This window comes from Nothobranchius furzeri, chromosome 13 (assembly GCF_043380555.1).
Source record: "Nothobranchius furzeri strain GRZ-AD chromosome 13, NfurGRZ-RIMD1, whole genome shotgun sequence".
In the NCBI taxonomy this organism is placed as follows: Eukaryota; Metazoa; Chordata; class Actinopteri; order Cyprinodontiformes; family Nothobranchiidae; genus Nothobranchius; species Nothobranchius furzeri.
The window spans coordinates 24,955,387-24,977,660 of NC_091753.1; the positions used below are offsets into that span (position 1 = coordinate 24,955,387).

The 22,274-nt window shown below is 41.9% G+C and overlaps 1 protein-coding gene across 7 annotated transcripts in view; it reads left to right on the forward strand.

Moving 5' to 3' along the window:
* The first annotated feature begins 5,612 nt into the window (after positions 1 to 5,612).
* The window catches only part of b3gat1a (beta-1,3-glucuronyltransferase 1 (glucuronosyltransferase P) a), a 131,318-nt gene continuing 114,656 nt past the window's right edge, over positions 5,613 to 22,274 (forward strand). For all 7 annotated transcript variants that reach the window (XM_015952032.3, XM_054742866.2, XM_015952033.3 and 4 more), the window contains exon 1: positions 5,613 to 5,752. The gene's annotated coding sequence lies outside the window, so the exon portion shown is untranslated. The remainder of the gene's footprint in view (positions 5,753 to 22,274) is intronic.

Consider the following 22,274-nt stretch of genomic DNA (forward strand, 5'->3'; position numbering starts at 1 on the left):
TTAAGAAACACGCCAAAGCCATTTTTGACCTCATTCATGCATTTTCCTCCCATCTCAGCTTCAATTTGGTCTCCTCCCCCGAAGCGGGTCTGGTCTTGGTTTTCAAATCTGGATATTCTGTGAATTTTCTGACAAATTATGTCTGAAATGACTTCTACTGAGACACCGGCGGAAAAACCATACGTCCCTTCTACAAAGACACACTGGATGGGACAATTACATGTAACGCCACTTTCTTTTTATCAGATGTAGTGGTGAAGTGGTTATGGAGTCAGACTGACATGCAGTTTTGCGCAGGTTCGCCTCCCAGTAGCGGAAGTACTAGGTAGTTTAAATCCCTTTTTCTTATTTTCTAGCTACACTTGCCAGTACTATGTTTACAACAATTTATTGGTATACCGTTTACAATATAATGACTAATGTGTTTCTTTAATTTATTCGTTTATTTAGCCAGTGTGAGTCCATTTGTGAGCAGTTTCAACTAAAATGCTGTTCAGGGATGACCAAATTCAAAGAACTTTTCGAGACATAAATATTTTGCAGAAAATAAACATTACAACTAAAATATAAACAAATTAAATGTTTCAGCTGGCTAAATAAATTGCTGCCGACCCCACCGGGAGTCAAACCAGCATCAGCTGAGGGGAAAGCAAAATTTACATCAGATGAACTTGCCACTGGCCTACCAGAACCCATTCAGGTGATTAAATGCTGTTGTACACTTATTATGTACGTACGGTTGTACGGTTTTGTTGGAGCGGCTCTGGGCAGATATTCGCTAAAAGAAACCTTTTCATTTCGGGATATATTCAGGCTTTGTCATGTAGCAAGTTATATTTTTCTTGCTTAATTGGAGCATAGAACACAGCATTAACAATTGTAAACTAGTAACAGCCGTAATTCATGTGGGTCAGGTTAGTTAGCGATAAAGTTGAAAAACAAAAACAGAAGAAGTCAGTGGGCTAGGCTGAGTTTGCGTGAATGGGCGGGGCTGACTCTGGTGCAGCTCCACCTTATGGTGCAGCTCCGCCTTTGTAGTTCTGTAGCGAGCACCCCCTCAATTTTTGTTTGAGACTCGCCGAAAGGCATTGAATTCACAGATAAAAAGATGTGGGTTCAACTTTCATTTTGGAACAATTTTTCAAGCAAGGGAAGGGAATGATCTGACCATGCAGGAGGACTGACCCATCATAAACCTTTGTCGGCTGTGCTGAAGAGAAATGTACAGAACCAAATTATTTAATTAATTAGCTGTGCATTCTCCTGTCCTCTGTCCTCCGGGCCACACACACACACACACACACACACACACACACACACACACACAAGGGACCATCTCAGCTGTTATTTTCATTAAGGAGTGTGCACGTACAGCATGCGCGCCTCGTGCACGAGCCTCCTGTTGAAGCTGCTGTTACGCCTTTGGCGTGAGGGGCAATCGCGAGCATAAAAATTCAAAACTCCGTAAAGTCCCTAAGACTGCAGCACAAAAATAAATAAATAAAAAAGACTGCTGCTTGCGTGGGCCCCCTTGTGGCTGTGGGCCCCTGGGCCTGTGCCCAGTTTGCCCATATTATAATCCGGCCTTGCATTGATACAATGCTGGATGGATCCACCCTTTTATATCAACACCAAATTCTGACTCAACCATCTAAATGTACCTAAAAATCAAGACTCATAAGAGCAAGAAAAGATTTTCCGGTCTCTGTCCCTGTCTAACTGGTGGCAACTTGAGAAGATCAGCAGTTTCTAAGAAAAACTCCGACCAGGCTGTGTGGTACCAACAACCATGCCATATTCAAAGTTACTTAAATCTTCGTTTTTCTTCATTCTGATGCTCAGTTTACTTCTAGCTTTATAGATGTCTAAATGCATTGAGATGCTGCCTATAATTGGCTGATTGATTACTTGTATTGAAATCCAGTTCTAACAGATTTACTTTGATTTCTCACTGATGGTTCATTTTCTCTAAAAGATCCAAAAGATCAGAGTCTTGTTCACACAGCAGGATAATCATGCTGATATTTGACCCACTCCTCTCCTCCAGATAAAATTCAGGATGCACGTGAATACCATAACAGCTCTAAAGATAATCTTATTGGATAATACCTTGAGTGGTCGTAAATCCAGGCTTTTAACGTTCTTGGATGGTTTTGGTCTGACTTTCAGGGCTGCCTCAGAGCGCAAAGTGTCAGAAGTGCACAGCACGCTCCTCCTCCGCCATGTTTGTTTGCTTCTAAGTCAAGTTTTATCTTGTCAGATGTTCCGACTGAGTGAGGGACGGCCATGTGTGAAAAGGGACTTGTGTGTAGTCTTTATCAAGTGTCTGCATACCACACACAGTAGGACCAAAACTAAATAATCTGTGGTTTTTTATCACAACACATGTGCCTCTCACGCTTAGAAAATCAGCTGACAATTTAAAAATACGGTCATGTCAACTGGACTTCTGCTAGCTAAAAGAAGGGGCTTCTTCCTCTGTTCATGAGACTGGCATCCATCTTCTCATTGCTCATAGACATTTATTTCTAGAATGACAATGTTTCTCTTTATGATGGGCGCTATAATGGTCATCCAGCTCATGGGTGCACAATAATATTCTGTGTAAGTTGCAAGTCACCTGGATGCAAGATGAATAAATAGAAAGGAGAAGACCATAGAAATACAAATTAAGTACTTTACTTTGGTTAATTGAGAACAAATATGAAAACGTAGCTTAACTGCAGAATGTGCTGATTAGCATTATTTATTTAAACCCTACTGTGTCACAAATCTCAGTTTGATTTTTGCATCCTTAGTCGCCAAGTTCAAGTCAACTCTTAGTGCAAAACCCTGCCTGGCACTGCAGTGAAATGTGATGCATTGTCGCAATATCATCTGATGTTTTTATTATTTCCTTCAGGTTATCGAGGCTTCTGGTTGCACACACACCATCATATTAGTGGCTGCTCTCATAACTGCTATTTAGTGATTTGAATTCCCTCTTGGCTGCTGCCTTTTTCATTATACCGCAGTGGCAAAATGCAAAGTAGCTTAAGCGTATGAAAGGCATAATTAAAACAAATGTGCAGAAACGTCTCGGCGTGAGTTCCGTCATTGCCATGCATGTGATACACCAAGGGAAGGATTTAGCATTCCTCTCTGTGGTGCTTTTTCCAGGTGTAATGTCCAGCCCAGTGGTTGCAGTGACACACCAGAAACACTCACGCCAGACATTGCCTCATCTCTAACAGACAGGCTCTTTATAAACTGAATCCTGAAATGAAGTTAAACACCACTTTAGGAAGATAGAAATGGAGGTGGAGCATTAGGGCGTATCTGCTAATCGCTCAAACCAGTATCTCACTTGGCTGCAACTGGTGACACAAAATTGCAGGAAAGTGTCAATTTTTCATTAGAATCACACAGATTATTTGAGAGACAATCGTGCAAATTTTCCTCTATCTCTCCATTTTCCACCACTTATTCAAGGTCAGGTTGCAAGGCTAACAAGCATCCCTCTCTGCAGCAACATTTTCCTGCTCATCGTGAGGGATTTCATGGTAAAGAAATGGGAGATGGCTGGGGTCTTTCCAGGAGGCATCATAACCCTAAGCAAAGGCTTGCACCGCCTCAGCTGACTACTGTTGATATAAAATATGCAGCCACTCTACTCCAAGTTCCCCCACGACAAAGCCCAGAGAGGAAACCCATTTCAGCCAAAGATCTCCTTCTTTTGGTCTTGATTTTAATTGTGTAACTATAGATGTGGGTTGGAATTTAGATGGATCAGCTTGGCTTTGTCTCAGTTGAACCAGATGCAAGCCTTCATCACCAAGCCTGATTTGTCAGCACCTCTCTTGCTCCATTCTACCATAACTCACAACCAAGACAAAGACATCTTTGTCTCTTCCACTTGAGACAAAGGCTCATTGCAACAAAAGTGACACAATGTAGGCCATGTACACATGTAGCTGGGTTTTTGTAAACCCAAATCTCCTCTTCCACTCATCCAGGAAAAAGCTTGTGTCCACACCACCTGTTTTCAGCAAAACATCCAGAAGCACATTCATAGGCATGCCAATCCTGTAGGTGGCAGTAGTTCCCCAAATCTTGAATATTTATGCAGAAAAACATTATTCGGTGAGCGGGCAATAACCATCCTTAACTTTATCCTACTAGAGCTGTAATGGAGCTTGTAAAGACAGGAGAGAGAGCGTAAACACATCGTGCATGGGATGTCAGAGCATTTTTGTCGCAGGCAGTGACGTGAAACCTGAAACCAAGTTCATTTACGTCGTCAAGCAAATGCTGACAATGGGAAATTTGCTAATCTCCACTTTGGTCTAAGCTTTTGAGAGAATAGTTTTCGGTGCCTAACCAGGCCAAACCAATAGAAACATATTGTTGCTTTGTGGGATGCTCGCCTACATGTGTACAGGCTTGAGAACCTAAACTGAGAAGGATCCCAGACAGCTTCCAGAATCACTCTGACTATTTAGAGAGAAAACATGTTGTGCCAATTCTTGAACGGGTTCAAAATTCCAACAACATGACAGGGAAGGCCTGCAACTCAAGCAAGGCCACTGGGAACCCTTGCAAAAGCTTTGAGACTATTTGGAAACTCTCCTAGAGGTTATTTAATATTTGTCACTAACAGCTGTGGCCCAGTGAGATTCTGGCTTCAGGCTGCAGAATCATCAGGAGGTCGTCAGCAGGGCCTTGCTTCTGTTTCCAAATAGGAAAACTGTTTAATTTTCATGGAGAAATGAGTTATGTTAAGCTAATTTCCAGAGTGTGTTTCTGCATGCAAGTCACCGTGCAGTCAGTCATGAGTGAATGCTTATCTGTGACACAGTTGTAGCTCTTCCAGAATGAATTCACCAATGCCAAAGCCAGCATATGCTCTCATGACTTATGCAGTGATTTTGCACTTGTCCAATCTGTTGTCTCTGCACAGAATGAAGGATCGTTTCTCTTTAGGTCATTTGTGCAAACTGCAAAGATATCTGTCGAACAGGAGTTTATAGAAGACGCTCGTGAAAAGCTGTCTTTGACTTGTCTTGTTCTATTATTCTCTCTGAAATGCAACTTTCCCTGTCCCCGTTGTCTCCCTTTTGCCAGTTCTGCAGCCCACCCTGCTCCGAGCGTCAGTGGTACATGCCATTAGAAAGCCCATCTCTGCGACGGAGGAGGAGGAAGGGAGGGTGGTCTCAGTCTCAGCTTAGCAGCTACTTTGGTCGCCCCCCTCCCAACATAAGCACATTCACAGATGTCTTTGCACGCATCTCAGCCATCATGACAGGGCAGCTTGCTTCTGTGTGAGCCACCGAGCGGTGGACGGAGAGACACACTGAGATACAACAAGGGGTGGAGAGGAGAAGGGTGGGAGGGAGAGCAGGCGAAAGAGAAAAGGGGGAACGCACATACATCGCTGCTGCTCTGACGTCCCCCCTCATTCGCGTGTTCCGGCGTGTGTGAGCACAGGAAGAGGAGAGAGGAGACGGAGGAGAACAGACCCTGGAAGATCCGGTCCTGCCTTTGCTTTGATTTGATTCATTTTCTCCATTCAGTCCGTGAAGGCGGGTTTCTACTAGCATGGCAAAGTCCTAGGAAAGGATGCTTTGAATGCTGCCTCTCCTTTAACCAAGGGACAAGAAAGAAGAAGGGGAGGGGGACGACACACAGCGGAGACAAAAACAGGATTTTCAGAATGAATTGAAGTCCTTCTGCCGCATGGAATAGCAGTATCACAACGAAGTCTGTGAGCGAGGTAAAGATCATATCATATTATTCAGGTTTCTGACTGTGTCTGACAGGCTGAGAAAGAAGCACACAACAAGCTCGACAAAGATGAACCCATTTCCATGCTCATCAGGTTTGGAGGAGCAGCCGAGAGATTGCCATCTTTCTCCCAGGGTTACTGTTCTCTGTCTCAGTTAGTGGGACTGAGAGAGGTGGTGGGGTGTCTTAACGCAGGCTGCAGGCTGCAGAGAAGCACTGTGAGCAGGCTCTGGAGGAAGAGTTTTAACTGTCAGCCTGATGAAAGGAATTGGTGATGAGTGTTTGGATGCTGAGATGGCAGAAAAGATTTCTACTTATAAGTAACAAGCAGACTCAGCTGGACTCAAATGTAGGATTTATTTACTGCATTTATCCACATTTATATAGGAAATGATGCGATGGGATATTTAAAAAGCCTGCTGAGAGAATAAAGCATTTTTTTAAAGAGATTAATTGAGTAGAACCAGTCCAAAGTCTCCAGAGAAGAGTATTTTACTGATGCTGGGGAGCGATACACAGCCTACCAGACAGAAAATAACAATGTGTCCACAGGGGACAACAAAAAACAGGAGGAAATGGGTGAAAAATAAGAAGCATGGCACCTGCTCAGGAAACCTCTTTAGAGTTCTCTTAAATGCTTTGATTCAACGTATTTCAAACTCCTGATGTACACAGAACAGCAGAATACTGACCAATTCTTTGCTTTTGCGGACATTTTTGATGATATACTATAAATATTGTAAAGAAATGCAGGAAATGTGGCTATTTTTTGTGGAAAATTACGCGTTTTGCTTTGCCCTCTGTTATTTCTCATGTGTCAAAACCCATCAGCATGACCTGAGAAGTTCTGCCTGGTCTGGTCACGGCATGCTGACGCCCATCATGACATAATGAGCAAATGTGTGTCACAAAAACCCATTTTAACCAACAGACCGTAGACCTATCCCCTCTGTTTTTACTTTTCTTTGATCAAATAGCAAATAAAAACCCATCTAATTAATATCTTAATTTAGGGCTGTTATCTGTTTTTCCACTTTAGGTGGAACAACAATCAAAATGAACAGTTCACGTTACTTGCATATTCCATTTGCTCACACGTTGTTTCTACTAACAACAACACCTGGGGATCATTTCTCAGCCTGTGCAGCAATGTTCACATGCAGTGCCGCGGCGCGTGTTCCCAGCTGCTTCTCACATGAGTGTTAGCATGCTTCTGTAGAGCCCTGCACTCTCTGACCGTGTGTATATATGTATATTTAGTTTCAGCTCGGCGCAGCAACGTCAGCAAATAGTGTCCGGATCTCATTCGTCGAGTCGGCCGGTTTGTCATTTCATTCTGTGTTCAAGGTTGCACCTCTCGTCGGCCACGCTGACCGAGTGTTAAAGGGCCAGGATTGTAAAATGCTGTTTGTGAACCACCGTTTGTTATCCTTTACTAAGAATGCATTTGTTGCTAAATTAACCCACGGTAACTAACTTAATCTGGGAGAGTACTGGATAATTAGTGAACAGAAGGTGTTATGTCCATGAGCTCAGTTAGAAGCTGTTCAATTATTTAGGTTCTTCAATAGTTCAGGGTAAAACGACTGTAAAGGAATTTTTTAGCCACTTTAAAGGATGTTTCTATGAGAAGTTTATGAATAACGTACCTGTTTTACACAACTTTCTGAACTGCCTCCATATGGAGACAAAACGTTTGGTTCCAAAAGGACTGATAGGCTAACGGTTAGTCTGAAGTGTATCTTTAAAAAGCTTTAATCTTAAAAATGTCACTGTTTCTTATGAAACAATTTTATAAACTCCACATTTGCATTTTCATATTTATTCACATGGAACTCTGAGTATTTAAAAGCGTGAATATCCATCCAGGAGTCAAGTCTGGTGGAATTTCAAAAATATTTCTGTCAAAATACCCAGCAAACATGAAACAGACGGTCAGGTAAAGGTTTATGAAAATATTTGCATGAATCACTGTGACATTTTGGAAAATAGCATTAAAATTGTCTTTGTTCAACTAGCCAATTCTGTCTAACTCTATTTGATCAAACTGAGTCTTTTCAGGGAGCGCCTTCAAGGGGAAACATAATAATTTACAACAATCCCAAAGTGGCACCCTTTGTTCAGTGTAAACATCCACTACTCTGCATCAGAAATGCTTATTAAGGCAACAATAAGGACTGTAATATGAAGCCAACTCACTCATCGATATAACCTACTAAACACAATATATGATGTTTTAAACATAAGGTAGAAGATTTTAACATGCATCATTGTGATCTGGGCATTTGATCATCTATACTACCAGATATGAAGCCTGACAAGGCCTCTAGATTGGACTGAACGTGATATTACAGCTCCTGGCGAGGTTGTGGAGGATTAGAAACGGAGGTCTGCATGTGGGTGCATGCATGACAACCTACATGGAGAGCTCATAGGTGAGGGATTTTATAACCCTGCTCCGCTAGGAAAATTTTTCATTTCTATTTGAGGTGTGTTCCGCGTGTGCTGCAAGCTTCTCTTTGAAGGTAACCGAGCCTCCCTGCAGAGTCGAACATGGAGCTGTCCACCCTCAGCACCAGCAGGGCGAAGCACAAGACAAGAGGAAAAAGACTGTTTTTATCACACTCGCAACAGACGGTCAGCAGTAGCAGCACAGTTTTACAGCTTTTTTATGTAGCAAAGAACAAAATTTGCTGCAGCAGTACCACACATTTACTAAAATGCACGACATCTTTAATTTCAAGGCTCAAATTATAAATCAGCATGCATTTATGTTTAATGCTATTTAAACTTACAACTTTAGAAGTGGGCTTATTTAAATCGATGAAAACAATCATTTTAAATGACCGTCGGCTATCGTCCCAAGGCCGTTGAAGAGGTAGCAGCCAGCTGTTTCTCCTTCTCTGATATTATTGCGCTCAGAAACTCACACCAGTGGGGTTCTGCTGCTAAATGCATGACCGTGTAATGAGTGGAGGACCCAAATAAACATGGACGTGTAGCAGCAGCAGAGACCGACAACCAGATGGTCAAAAAGTGGTTTTCGGACAGAGCCGTGTAATTGGTTATGATTTTTAGACAAATGTGCAGAAACCACTTTTTTTGTTTTTCTTTTAATCTCCACATCATATTTATAGCTAGGCCTATATTATGTGAAAGTGCTGTTAAGAGGCATGAAAGGTAATTCAATAGCTAAAATGTAAAACAAGGTGCATAAAATCATTCAAGGAGCATCACACAAGAAAACAAAGATAAAAAAAAGTGTTGTGGTTCAAAACAAATGTTTAAGTCTAAAAAAGTCCAAACTTTCTCCAATATCTTTGGTCTCTCTGGTTAATAATGTTGCTTGGTTTTATTCATGGTTTGGTGTCACCATGGCTAAAGGGTTAAAAGATGCACCAGATATACGTTTGTTTCCTAAATGAAAAACGGGACAAAAACGGACAGAAAAAAAGACAACTAAGAAGAATCCTTGGGCCACTCAACCCTGCTGCAGCATCTGACTAGATTACACTCCACAGGGCCCTTCAAATCTGTCTGGCTGCCCATTAAAACATCCACTATTGTGGCTCATTAATGTCCTGCAGAGGAATTAGAATAAACGGTGCTCCATAGACTCCTGCTGGCAAAGACCCTCTGCTATCAGCAGCTCCTCTCCCTTCAGGGACAGCAGTTGTTTGCCTGAGGAACATCACAGCAGCCCAAAGTGACCAGCAGCACCAGATAATTAGACACTCAACTCCCACAAACTGCTGGATCTGTTGAATTTTTCTTGACTCGTTTCGGTGGTTTCAGGAAGATTGCCAAAAACAATCACTGTTCAGGCCACCACCACTCACTAACGTGGAACTGGGTTTGAAAAGCGGGGATTATAAAATAATGAAGGGGTGCTTCTTTATATTGCAGAGAGCCAATAATGGACGATGTTAGAGACAAAGAAAGGAAGAGCTAGTTCTACATCTCAAAAGACTGACTGATTTTCAACGATAAAGTAAAAAATAGATGTTTGTTGTTTGACAGCCTTAAAATTAAGAGCATGGAGATTTTTATAACAAAGATCAGTCTGTGTCCCACTGGACCCAGACTGTTGGTGACAAAAGGCTTTTGTGAAGGCTCCCAAAAGGGAACGTTGAGAAATGTTGGCGAACAAATTTGAATTTAAATGAGGGTGAAGAAATTGAGATAATTGAGACACTGTGATTACACTGAGACAAAAATATTGCATAAACGTAGAAAGATCAGAACAGGACCTCTGAGCTGGGAACAATCCACTTTTCCATTTGGGGAAGTTTACCATCTCAGGTTCTTGAAAGACATTATAACCTCAACGCTAAGGTCCAGTTGACACGCCGTGACTTTTAAATTGTTGGCCAAATTCCCAAACATGAGAGTTTTGGTCCTACAGTGTGTGGTGTCCATATAAACAGCACATTACAGACAAATCTATTCCACACACATATTCTCCAGGTTAGAGCCTGGACGGCTTCCAGCTGAGGGAAAAACAGAGGTCGTTGTTTTTTTAGCCCCCTTTAAGAAGGATCGGACCACTGATCTGGCCGTGAAGCTGGAGAGTCATATAAACAGGGTGGGTCTTCCCCTCCTATCCAGGATCAATCCACTAGTGCTTATTGCATACTTGTCCATGCTTTCATTACTTTGTGCCTAGACTACCGCAACACCCTTTACTCATCAGTTAGTCAGGCTGCACTAGACCATCACCAGCTTGTCCAAAGGGCTGCAGATAGATTCCTGACAGGCCCCAGAATGTGGGAACATATCAGGACCGTTTTGACCACTTGTTTAGAGAAAGATTTAAGATTCTTGTATCTGTTTTTATGAAGTAGTGCTCCAACGTATTTGTCTGACCTACTTACCAGATACATCCTTTCACGGGCTTAGATCATCACAGCAAGACTTACTAGTCGTTCCACGTGTCAAATGCACAACTAGGAGGAGTCCGGCCTTTCTCAGTCATGACCCCAAAGCTGTGGAATGACCTTCTGCTTGAGGTCAGACAAGTACGTTCCCCGTCGATATGGAAGAAGACTCACTTTAATGCAACAGTGTTTCCTCAGCACCCTGTTTAGTTATATTTTATGCACCTCTCTGTTGGCCCTCACAGCATTCAGTGCTGTTGTAATTTCCTTTTTCTTCATGTACAAACAGCCCTTTGGTTTGTCCCATGATCTGTGAAAAGTGCTTTATAAATAAAGTTTTTGATGATGACAGACAGAAAACTTGTGACATCAAACGTGAAATTGGAGTAAATAAACGTCACAGAAGTGTACAGCACGCCTCACTTGCTGATTGCTTACACGTCACATTCAACAGGAAGCACGCATGTGTGTCCTCGGAAATTAAACCAAGAAGTCCCAACAAGTTTAAGACCCCCGATTTCTGATCCGAGCTGTCCCGATGTGCTTCAGAGCATACCAAAGTGTTTATAACACACCACACATGGCACAAATATCTGATAAGATTATCTTTGGTGCCATTCTGGTAATTAGATGCTTTACGAATGTTGGATAGAGAGGAGCGAGTTAGAGATGGATACAGTTAGCTCAAAACAAATCTGACTATTAAAAAAACATTTAAAAAACCCACAAGTTATGCATTAGTGATGCTCAGAGTTTCACACAAGGAATTTCAGAACCTTTTTGAAACATTTTGGAAAGATGTTTGAGTGTCTTTTGCATGTTTTCAGTCACAGCCCAATACAACACTAGCATTGAGCAATTTATGATTATTCAATCAGGACCTATTATTTAGTAGTCCCAGTCAAGCCTGTCCCTGGCACAATAAAACTACCAAAAACTAAAATTTCCTGTTACATAATTACAGCGGCCATGCTCCAGGAGAAAAGACCCTCGGTTTGGTTATCTTCATCGATGCTGACATTTTTCTCAGCAACAAAATGAGTCACTTAGATGCCTACCTCCATTGTGTTTCTCAAATGAGAGCTTTTGTGCCTCTTCAGGGACACAGAAGCCATTGTTCCAGTCTGAACTGTCACTTTAGAGATTGTTTTAAAACCTGTTAAATTACAGCAAATGGCTGCTTCTGTTGGATCTCATGCTTTGCGATTGCTGAAGAAAGTGGTCAGATTTTTTTTGTCTTATAATAAATTAGCTATAAGGCTTGTAAAGACAATTTGGTTTACAATGCTTTGAAGACTCAAAGTTTCCCTTCTTCTTAATGATTTTTTTTCTGTATAATCTCATTATGAGTATTTGTGTTCACTCGTGGTCCCCAGGGGCAGAACTGCTGTGTTATAAAACAGGAGGGTATTAGAGACAGCTGGCAGTGTGGAATCACTTGTTTTGTTCACATTCATCAGGCCCGCCAAAGATTAGGAGACAGAGTGGAGATGCTACTGGAGGCGTACAGTAGTCACATGCATATGATACACCCCACCCCACCACACACACACACACACACACACACACACACACACACACACACACACACACACACACACACACACACACACACACACACACACACACGCGCATGCACGCACGCACGCACGCACGCACGCACGCGCACACACACACACACACACACACACACACACACACACAGTCTACAGTCAGTAAAGCTCCCATAACCCAGCCCCTGAGCTTTACCTCCCCCACTGTCAAACCATGTTCTGCCTCACAGAAACTAGTGGTAAACAGCATCCCCCTTTCTCTTCTGTATAGACTATGTTCAGATATTTTCTGAGGTTTAACAAAAGAAAAGACAATATAAAGTGTCTCAGGCCCTGTCCACAAGTGGCCGGGGATCTGCCAAAACGTAGATATTTTCCTACGTTTTGGCCTGTCATCCACACGAAAACTGAGTTTTTTCACACGAAAACTGATCTTTTTAAAAACTCCGGCCAAAGTGAAGATCTGCGTTTTCTCCGTTTTGGGTGTCTGCGTGTGGACAGACAAAACCGGAGTTTTAAGGTCCGCAACGTCACTTTCCGCGACAAAAAATGCTGACATCACGTGTGCGACCTGTGTTTACACTAGCCGACATCATGGAAGCCTTCGGAGCTGCGCTCTGTCACTACCCGATCCATCAATTGTCCAAGCGCTTTCTGCTTGTTTGTTTTTGCAAGCGGAATTACTGCTCCTTGCGGAAGACCACAGACGAAGGACGAGGTTAAGAACGGGGGAAGTACTGCCGCCTACAGGTCTGGCATGTCCAACAACGTATTTATCCGGGTACGTGTGGACAGAGTTTGTTTTTAAAACGCTGTGGTGTGGATGCAAGTTTTTGGAGGGGCGGATATTCATTTTCAAAAAACCCGGCTACGTGTGGACTAGGCCTCAGACTGTCTTTTGCAGCAAAAGGAGTTTAACCTACAATTATTGTGGCGTAATGCGGCCCGGCTTGTCTTTTGCAGTGTTGAGCTTGGGGTGGGGGTGGGGGTGGGGGGTGTTTCATTTAGCCAGTTGTCAATCTATGGTTTAATGTAAAACATGTTCTGTGCAGCCTGTGATCAGGCAGCGGAGTTGATCATTTCACATGATGACGAGGTCTACTCTCACCGTCACCCCACCCACCCGACGATGATGTGACCCGACAGGAGTGGTGAAACTGTGGGTGTGTCGGTAAAATCAGCGTGCGGCCACGGTGCTACAAACAAAACAACACACATACGACAGCAGCTATGTCCAGGGCTGTCATCAAGAATTTGCTCTTCCTGAAAGTTTCTTCTGTTTTGCATTGTTGCAATAATGCAAATCATTAAAGGTGTGGATTACTCATTTAATCTACATTTGCAGGGGTCTCTAGTAGGAATGAATGCCTTGCTGGCAGAACTCAGGGCACAAAAAGCCCACAAACCCTTGACCCAGCAGGACCAGTCTGCAACTTCAGAGCTGTGCTTCACATTGACATAAATAGGTTGACGCCCACTGGAGAGCGTAACATGGGTCTCCTCACTCTCTAAAAGTCAATGCAGAGTGAGCAACTATGCCCGTTTTTGTGCAGCCTATGGTGTCAACAACCAGCCTTCTACTGAAAACAGATCACACATGATTACTATTGACTTTTTTACCTTAGCTAGGAATTTTATATTTGATTTTATTTAGCTTAATTATGTTTTTATTTTAACTATCATGCCTTTCCTATGGTCTGATTTTGTGAAAAAGCATAGTAAAATAAACTTTTTGTAGGGTAATCACCTTCCTCAGTAGAAATGAATGCTCTGGGAGTGAATGGAGACCCATCCAAGATGGCAGCCAGCCACTACAGAAGCTCCTATAGGCAGCGCCAGTCCACGGGGTGTCTACATATATATATATATATATATGACTGCAGTGCTTCAAACAGGAGGATTTGGAGTCTTATGGTGAGTTCCAGTTGTTGTCGGAACTCGTTTTTTCTGAGATTTACCCAGAAATGACGCAATTAACTCGAAATTCTGAGTTGTGAGCTCATAGGTTTCAGAGGACCCAGAGATCCCAAATTTAAAGATGGCTGCGCCCGGTGGTACCAAAAAGTAGTTGTTGTCTTTATTTTTTTCTCATTTATGTGTTCTGTTTTCTTTCTTTTAGCTATTTAACAGCACAGAGTAGTTGTTTATTGTTGTTATCAACAGTTACATTGTTGAAAAATTCAACAATGCCACCAAATTTGACCGGTGTTTATGGTTTTAACTTTTCCTGGCATTTATATGTTCACATTTGAATTGTAATGTTCTTCTGGTTGTATGTGGCAACTATCGAAGGGTGTGTGTGTCACTATTATTTAGGTGCAGATAATAGGTTATAAGTTCTTTTGGTAAGTTCCTTTAACAACACCGGTGGCGTCCATTTTTACCGAATTGGAAGCTGGAATGCAAAACGAGCCCATTACATCATTTCCTGCACGGAAATTCATAGTTCTGAGGACAACTGGAACACAGCATTATTTCCTGGTATTTAGACATCTTGCCTCCGATTGGATAAAAGCAATATGACTCTACCACTAACTCTGTTTGCTCGGGGATATGGATGTTTTACCTCTCAAAATAACAAGCCTGGAAGAGCTTCAGCAGTGTGTTTGAGTTGCTAATGCTAGCTGTTGGCTTCTGTTGAAAGAGACATTCTCTGTTGATTCTGGATGTTAGAACAACAACAGCCTTCCCCGTCATGAGTCAATATGGGGAAGTCCAATTCACAATGTGATGTAGATCTGTCAGGCTTTTCAAATCCTAGATTTCCACTGTCTGTCTTCTACCAGAAGCAAATGCAGGAAATAGGTGTCAAAGACCATTTTCATGCTCAGCCTGCATTAAAAGCTCTGAGTGGCTGATCATAATAGGAAATAATCATTAAAACTGTTTTTTCAGTGAACCACACCTTTAAACAAATGTTAATGTCACTTAATACAAAAGGCAGTTTTTGATGATTTCATTTAGGTATAGCAGAGGATGTTTCTGAATTTCAGGAAAGAACCAATCGCTCCTCGTTTTGGAAAAAAAATTTGCATGAGAAAGAAAGCCCAGTTATTGTCGTTACAAGTAACTGCCGGCCTTGCAGCTAACTTCTTCTTCTAGCAGTAATCAGAAATTAATTTCTCCAAATAGTATGCCGAACTTTAGCTTACCTGTCGAGCAGAACACCGGCAACATAGGCATCTGTGAGGAGCCCAACCTTCACTTTGCGCAGAAAATGAAAACTACCCAGCAACGTACGACGACTTACGACGATGGGCTTGCATGAATGGTTCACCAGAATGTTTGACAGTTAAGTGGACCAATGGTTCAGATGATCCACCCCGAAGAAAAATATCCTTTGCTATAACTTTAAAGCTAAAAAGTCATCCAAACCAAACTGGCTGTATGTGGAAAAGGTAAACACTAAAACTGATAACTGGTTGTAACAATCAGGCAATAAGTGGTAATGAGTCTCCCATCAAGGATTTTTATCCCACTCTTCTTTACAGATTTGTTTTAAAAGTGCCACAATGGAGTTTTCTAAATATATTTATGTTTTACCATGAACAGCCGGTTTTAGTGCTGGAATATACTTGCTTTTTTACGATGTGTGCGCGTGTTTAAAATAGCTGCCTCGTGTAACTTGCATTGATTAGAAGCATTGTTCGTCTCCATACCCCAAAATTACCGCAGTGTGTTCGAACGCGGCGATATACGAGTAACCAGTGGGCGGAGTTGACAAAACGAAAAAGACACTCACCACGGCCACTCTGTATTTTCTACTAGAGAGCAGAATGTCGTCAATTACAGCAAGTGGTCCTGAATTATCGAAGCAGCCCCAGACCATCTGTTGGTAATGTTGTTGTTCTAAAATACAGTGTTGTTTCCAAAAAATAACAAAAGAGCTAAACCAGACTAAATATTTAAGGGCAAGAATACTTTTTCACAGCTCTTTCTGAACATTATTGTATCAGTGGTGAATTTTCACTACAGTCTAGGAATAGTAACAGAGATTAGGCAACAGCAGTGGCACAATCAAAAAGTTCTGAGATTTGAGCCACAAACAACCTCTCTCAATTACCCTTTTGAGTTAATCCTTAGGGATTTTATCTATATCCGTAGTTTAAATGTCCACCTCTGCTGGGGAAAGGCCCACCTCATGATGAGGATGGGAGATTATTCCTCCTGCACTAACCCGTGGAAGGACAGCTTCCATAGCCAGTGCTGTTTGATAAACACGTGCACATTTAAGACACTTATCAAGCAGCAACAAGAAGTCAATTCTTTGAGTTTACTTGTTACTCGAGTAAATCATCGAGTGAATAAAGCTGAAATAAACTTTTCATAGCAGAAACCATTTTAACAAAGGCTATCATTCTCTTTAGCAGTTTGGTGCAGAAAAGTGACCAACAAAGGAAATGGCATTTATTAATCAATCAATCAATCAATCAATCAATCAATCAATCAATCAATCAATCAATCAATCAATCAATCAATCAATCAATCAAAGCGTTATTTATAAAGCGCCTTCCGCAACCCTGTCAGGAAGCCCAAAGCGCTGAACATGGTACAGTTGTATGTAAATATATTGAATAAATCAACAATAAAAAAAATTCAAATTACAAAATACAAAATGGAAATTACAAGATAGATGAAACATTCTGGTAAAGGACAAATGTGTGAAACACATTTGGATTGAGTGGATGGATTGAGTGAACCAATGAAAACTGTGGAATGGATTCAACATAATAGAGGGCCAAAATCAAACATGTTCTGGAAACGCCAAGTGGAGGAGGTGTGTTTTTAGGTGATTCTTAAAGACTGGCAGAGAAGGGGACAGCCTAACTGAGGGTGGCAACTGGTTCCAGAGTAACGGTGCTAGGACTGAGAAAGCCCGGTCCCCACGGGTACGACACCTAGACCGAGGGACAGCGAGCAGGCCTTGGTCAGAGGAGCGCAGAGCGCGTGATGGGGAATGTTTGTTCAGGAGTGAGGCTAGATAGGGGGGACCACCACCCTGGAAGAAATGATGAACAAAGACGAGGATTTGTTTATCATGGATTTATTAAACCAAATTCAAAGCTGAGTTGTTCCCAAGTGTCCTGCTGCAAGTTGTCTTTGATTCTTTTTCATGTTCCTCCTGTGGATCAGCTGTGTCGAAGTTAAGATTGTTCTGCATGTTTCATTCTTTTTAGAAGGAAATATTCTATCTTGATAATTCAGCCTTGTTGCCTCTGATCCCACCCTGTCATCACGATGCTGACATGTAATGCAATCTACAGACAACAAATGAAACAGAGCCATGGTGTGTGTGTGTGTGTGTGTGTGTGTGTGTGTGTGTGTGTGTGTGTGTGTGTGTGTGTGTGTGTGTGTGTTTGATAAGCCATTGTTAGTGATAATGATGCAGCCAGCCCTGTGACTTCATCAGCAGAAGCAATCTTATTTTCTGCTGATCTTCATCTCCACTGTTTCTGACAAACAGGGCGTTTGTCAGACATAAATCACGTCTCTGGGCAGAGTGGGATGATCCAATGGCTGAGGGTCATGGAGCAGGGTCTACATACTCCCTCTTGAAAGACCTGGTGTTTGTGGCCGTAATGTATGTATGTATGTATGTATGTATGTATGTATGTATGTATGTATGTATGTATGTATGCATGCATGCATGCTTGCTTGCTTGCATGCATGCATGCATGCATGCATGTATGTATGTATGTATGTATGCATGCATGCATGCTTGCGTGCGTGCATGCATGCATGCATGCATGCATGTATGTATGTATGTATGTATGTATGTATGTATGTATGTATGTATGTATGCATGCATGCATGCATGTATGTATGTATGTATGTATGTATGTATGTATGTATGTATGCATGCATGCTTGTTTGTATGTATGTATGTATGTATGTATGTATGTATGCATGCATGCTTGTTTGTATGTATGTATGTATGTATGTATGTATGTATGTATGTATGTATGCATGCATGCATGCATGCATGCATGTATGTATGTATGTATGTATGCATGCATGCATGCATGTCTGCATGTACGCCTGTTTCAATTCTCCAAACACAAGCATAAACCATCCATCCATCTGTTATTTGTTTCTTCAGTGTTTGGTTTTAGTAATACTTTACATAAAATGATCAGTTTCAAAAAGTCCCTTACTGACCTGTTGCAAGTTGCAAGCACAAAAAGGAAAAGTAGCACCTGTTGACGCCAGAGAAGCAGTGGCTCTACTCTGAGCCCCTCCTGGATATCTGAGCTCCTCACCTCATTGATGCCAATCAGGGACTTGGTGGGCATGGCCAGCATCTGTTTGTTTGATCTAAAGTGGCAGGTCCCTGAAATGCTTGTTCTGAAACATACTAAAAAGAATAAATGAATGTTTTACATGAGAAAAATGCAAAGGACTTCACAAACATGTTCTACAGACCATAGACCTATTATAACTTGCATAATGTATTGGCAGTGAACTGCTTTATATACTAACCTTCTCAGTGGCCTAGGGTGGTAGAGTGTCCGCCCTGAGACCGGGAGATCACGGTTTAAATCTCGGTCGGGTCACACCAAAGGCTTGGGACCCAACACCTCCCTGACACTCTGCTTTAAGGGGTTGGATTGGGGGGTTAAATCACCAAATAGTTCCCAAGCGCAGCCACTGCTGCAGCTCACCGCTCCCCACGGGGATGGATCAGAAGTGGAGATGTAATTTCACCAGCGTGTGATGATGACTAATGAGGCTTTAATTTTTCTGAGTGTGGGTGAATGGGTGGGAATTTCAGAATGTGGCTTCAATGCAACATGACAGCACCTTTGAATGGGAAACAATGGCTTCCCCTTTAAACAATGGAGAAATTGGTACACATTGGGTCTCTACTGTTGAAGGTCGTTGGGCCAGCTGAATATCGACTCAGCGTTCCACAATCACAGCGTGCAAAAGCAAACGTGTAGGCTTTGCTCTATAGTGGGACTAACAGTCCTTAACCGGAAAGACTTCATGTGACTGTTTAGTCCAAACGCACCTTATGTTGAGTGTTTTGAACATACTTATTATAGATATAATAGGAGTGTGAACACAACACTGGTTTCATGTTATCGAGTTATGATGTGAGAAAAAACAGCAACTGTTTTGACTGAATGAGATGGGTAATTTGCAGAAGGGAATTGCACAAGATTTAATATGTAAAAATGATATTTATTGCATGGTACGATTCAATCTCCAGACTAATAACACCAGCACAGCAACCCTGAGGGAAATGTGTCAAATCCAGTGGGAGGAATCTGTTAAATTAGGTCATTTTGGTGAATCCAAATGATCCAACTTCTGTCAAATACAGAAATTAGAAAACGAAACCGTGGAGAAATGTAAACACTTGCAGGTTTGTTGGCGGCAGAGGAAGAAGAATTTCATATATTAAAGACATGGCTGAGAGCTGCCGACTAGTGTCACGCAGCCTGCTGAGGAGTGAAAGATGACACGCCGCTTCACTAGAGCTTTTTGTTTTTCTCCTTCGTGGCATTTTGCGTTCTGCAGGAGCCAATTTCATCTTACTCACCATGCTTGATGTCTGAACCATAAAGTGTCCCTTTTGCCCCTTATTAAATCCTCCGGAACTGTTCCTAACACATTAGAATAGAGCATAAAACATAAAAAGTGTTTTCTTTAGGTTCTTTCTGACACCCGAGGAACTCCTTCTTTTTCTGTGCTGTCAGAAATTCAGCAGCTTTTTATTAATTTAAAGTCAAAAGCTTTTAAGGACAAGGTGACCTGTTAGAGCATCCAGCACACTCATTTAATGCCTTCCTGCACTGGACTTTAATTAATAGTTTAATAAGACCAGTGAGCTGCAAGTCGACCTTCATTGCACTACCATTAATTCACTAAGCTTCTCAGCTGCAGGAATTAATTACAGTGTACAAACTCCAAAATACAGATAGAAAATAAAGAGCTTAGACTCGTCATGCTCATAATTATTTCATAAATGTTTCTGTACCCAAAGATGATTGGGATGCTGTAAATAAGCTGCACTGAAACTGGGTCATATAAAACCTATCAGTGTCCTTTTTTTGTTTTTGTTTTGTTTTTCATTTTTTTCAGAGTGTTAAAAATATTTTAACGCTTTTAAAATGCCAGCTCACTGTTTTTCCTCTACATGTGTAGCTAATTAGCATCTTTTTACAGTTTGCATACTGTATGAGGCTCAGACGGCTGCTCCAGGATTCGCCTTAGGCAGAAACAACACTGCGCCTGTCCTTACCATCTGCATGGTCACCCAACACAAATCTGGTTCTCACACACACACGCTCAAAATCATTCGTACTCACGCTGCAGTGTGTATTATTCATGTACACATTTTAATGAAATGAGTATAAACACATTACCATGACTAAGAAAATGTTCCACTTAAACTAGTGATAAAAGAAGTATTAAAGGTGTGGTTCACTAAAAAAAACTTTATTTTTGATTATTTCTGATCATAATCACTCACTCTGAGTTTTTAATGTTGGCTGAACATGAATATAGTGTCCTACACCTATCTCCTGCTTTAGCTTCTGATAGAAAATAGACTGTGAAACTCTAGGATTAGAAAAGCCTGACGGATCTATGTCATACTGTCACTTAACACTCATCACTTTGACTCACTACGGGGAAGTCTGTTGTTGGTTTAGCGTCCAGGAGACAGCAGAAAACGTCTTGGGTAGTAGAAGCTAACGTTAGCATTAGCAACTCCATAACATAGCTGATCGCCTACAGTCATGTGTTATTTGTTGAAATAAAACATCAATGTTGCAGAGCAAACAGAGTCAGTGGTAGAGTTGTGTTGCTGTTATCCAATCAGAGGTGAGATATCCAAATACCAGGAAATAAGACTCAAAATCCTGCTGTCTGAATTTACTTTCTACTACAGCTGACTTGAACTTCCTAAAACAGGTGCATCTAACACACGCACACACACACACACACACACACACACACACACACACACACACACACACACACACACACACACACACACACACACACACACACACACACACACACACTCACACACACATGAGTATGACTTTCAAGGCATTTATTCCTACTAGAGAACACTGCAAACAAATTGATTAAACGAGTGAACCACACATTTATGCCAACCATTTCCAAATGCGAACTCAAGACTTTAAATAGAATAAAAACAAACATGATAAAACAAACTACTGGAAGTCCATGAGAACTCAGACACATCGCACAGCAAAATGATCACACAGAAAGCTGCTTTCAGGAGTCTCTAAATGTGTGCACATCTCATGCATACATGTCTCCTTTCTTTTGCCGTGATGCTAAATCACTCGGTGGCACCAAAACAGCATGATTTGAACAGATGCCAAGATACTGTGCTCACTTACAAGCAGCTCAGTATTGCATCATCACTGAATTCAACTGTAGATGGAATAATGCTTGCAACAATGAGAAGAGCTGAGTGATATCACACCGCGGGTTTGAGGCCTGAAACAAATGCTGCCATGTGATTTATTACATGCTACAAGCTAATGATATGAACAGAGGCAGAATCAATTCGGCAGGCAGGAATCCTGCCAAAGGGGTATATGTGCAGCTGTGTGCGATGGGTGTATCGACACACTCAGATTCAAAAGCCATGTGAATGAGTCCAGAGGCTGCAGCTTTGGCAGAAAACAGAGCTGTGTCCTCTTTTGCTGAACGGAGCAGCTTCGCCCACCGCTCTGTGATCAGGGTCGATGCAGCTCAAATCAAACGCTTTTGATCGGATCTGACAAGCCGAGTACTTACTGCTGAACAATCACTGCTAAGAAAAGCTTTTTCTTGTCAAAGACAAACAAGATAAGGACTGTGAGGCAGGCATTCCCGAACAAACAGATGGGCATAGAAAAACTCTTTCAACTGTAGTTAGTGGCAATGCAGTGTGGATGACCACCGGCCCAGCTCAAGGACTAACTCCTGGAGCTTCTGCAGCCTTTGGCTCACTGACTAATGACAGGCGTCGTGATATTCCAACGGCTGCGGTTAACTAATTAAAACCTTCATGCCTCACTAGGATGGCTGTAAGAGGATAAGCCAGGCAGGA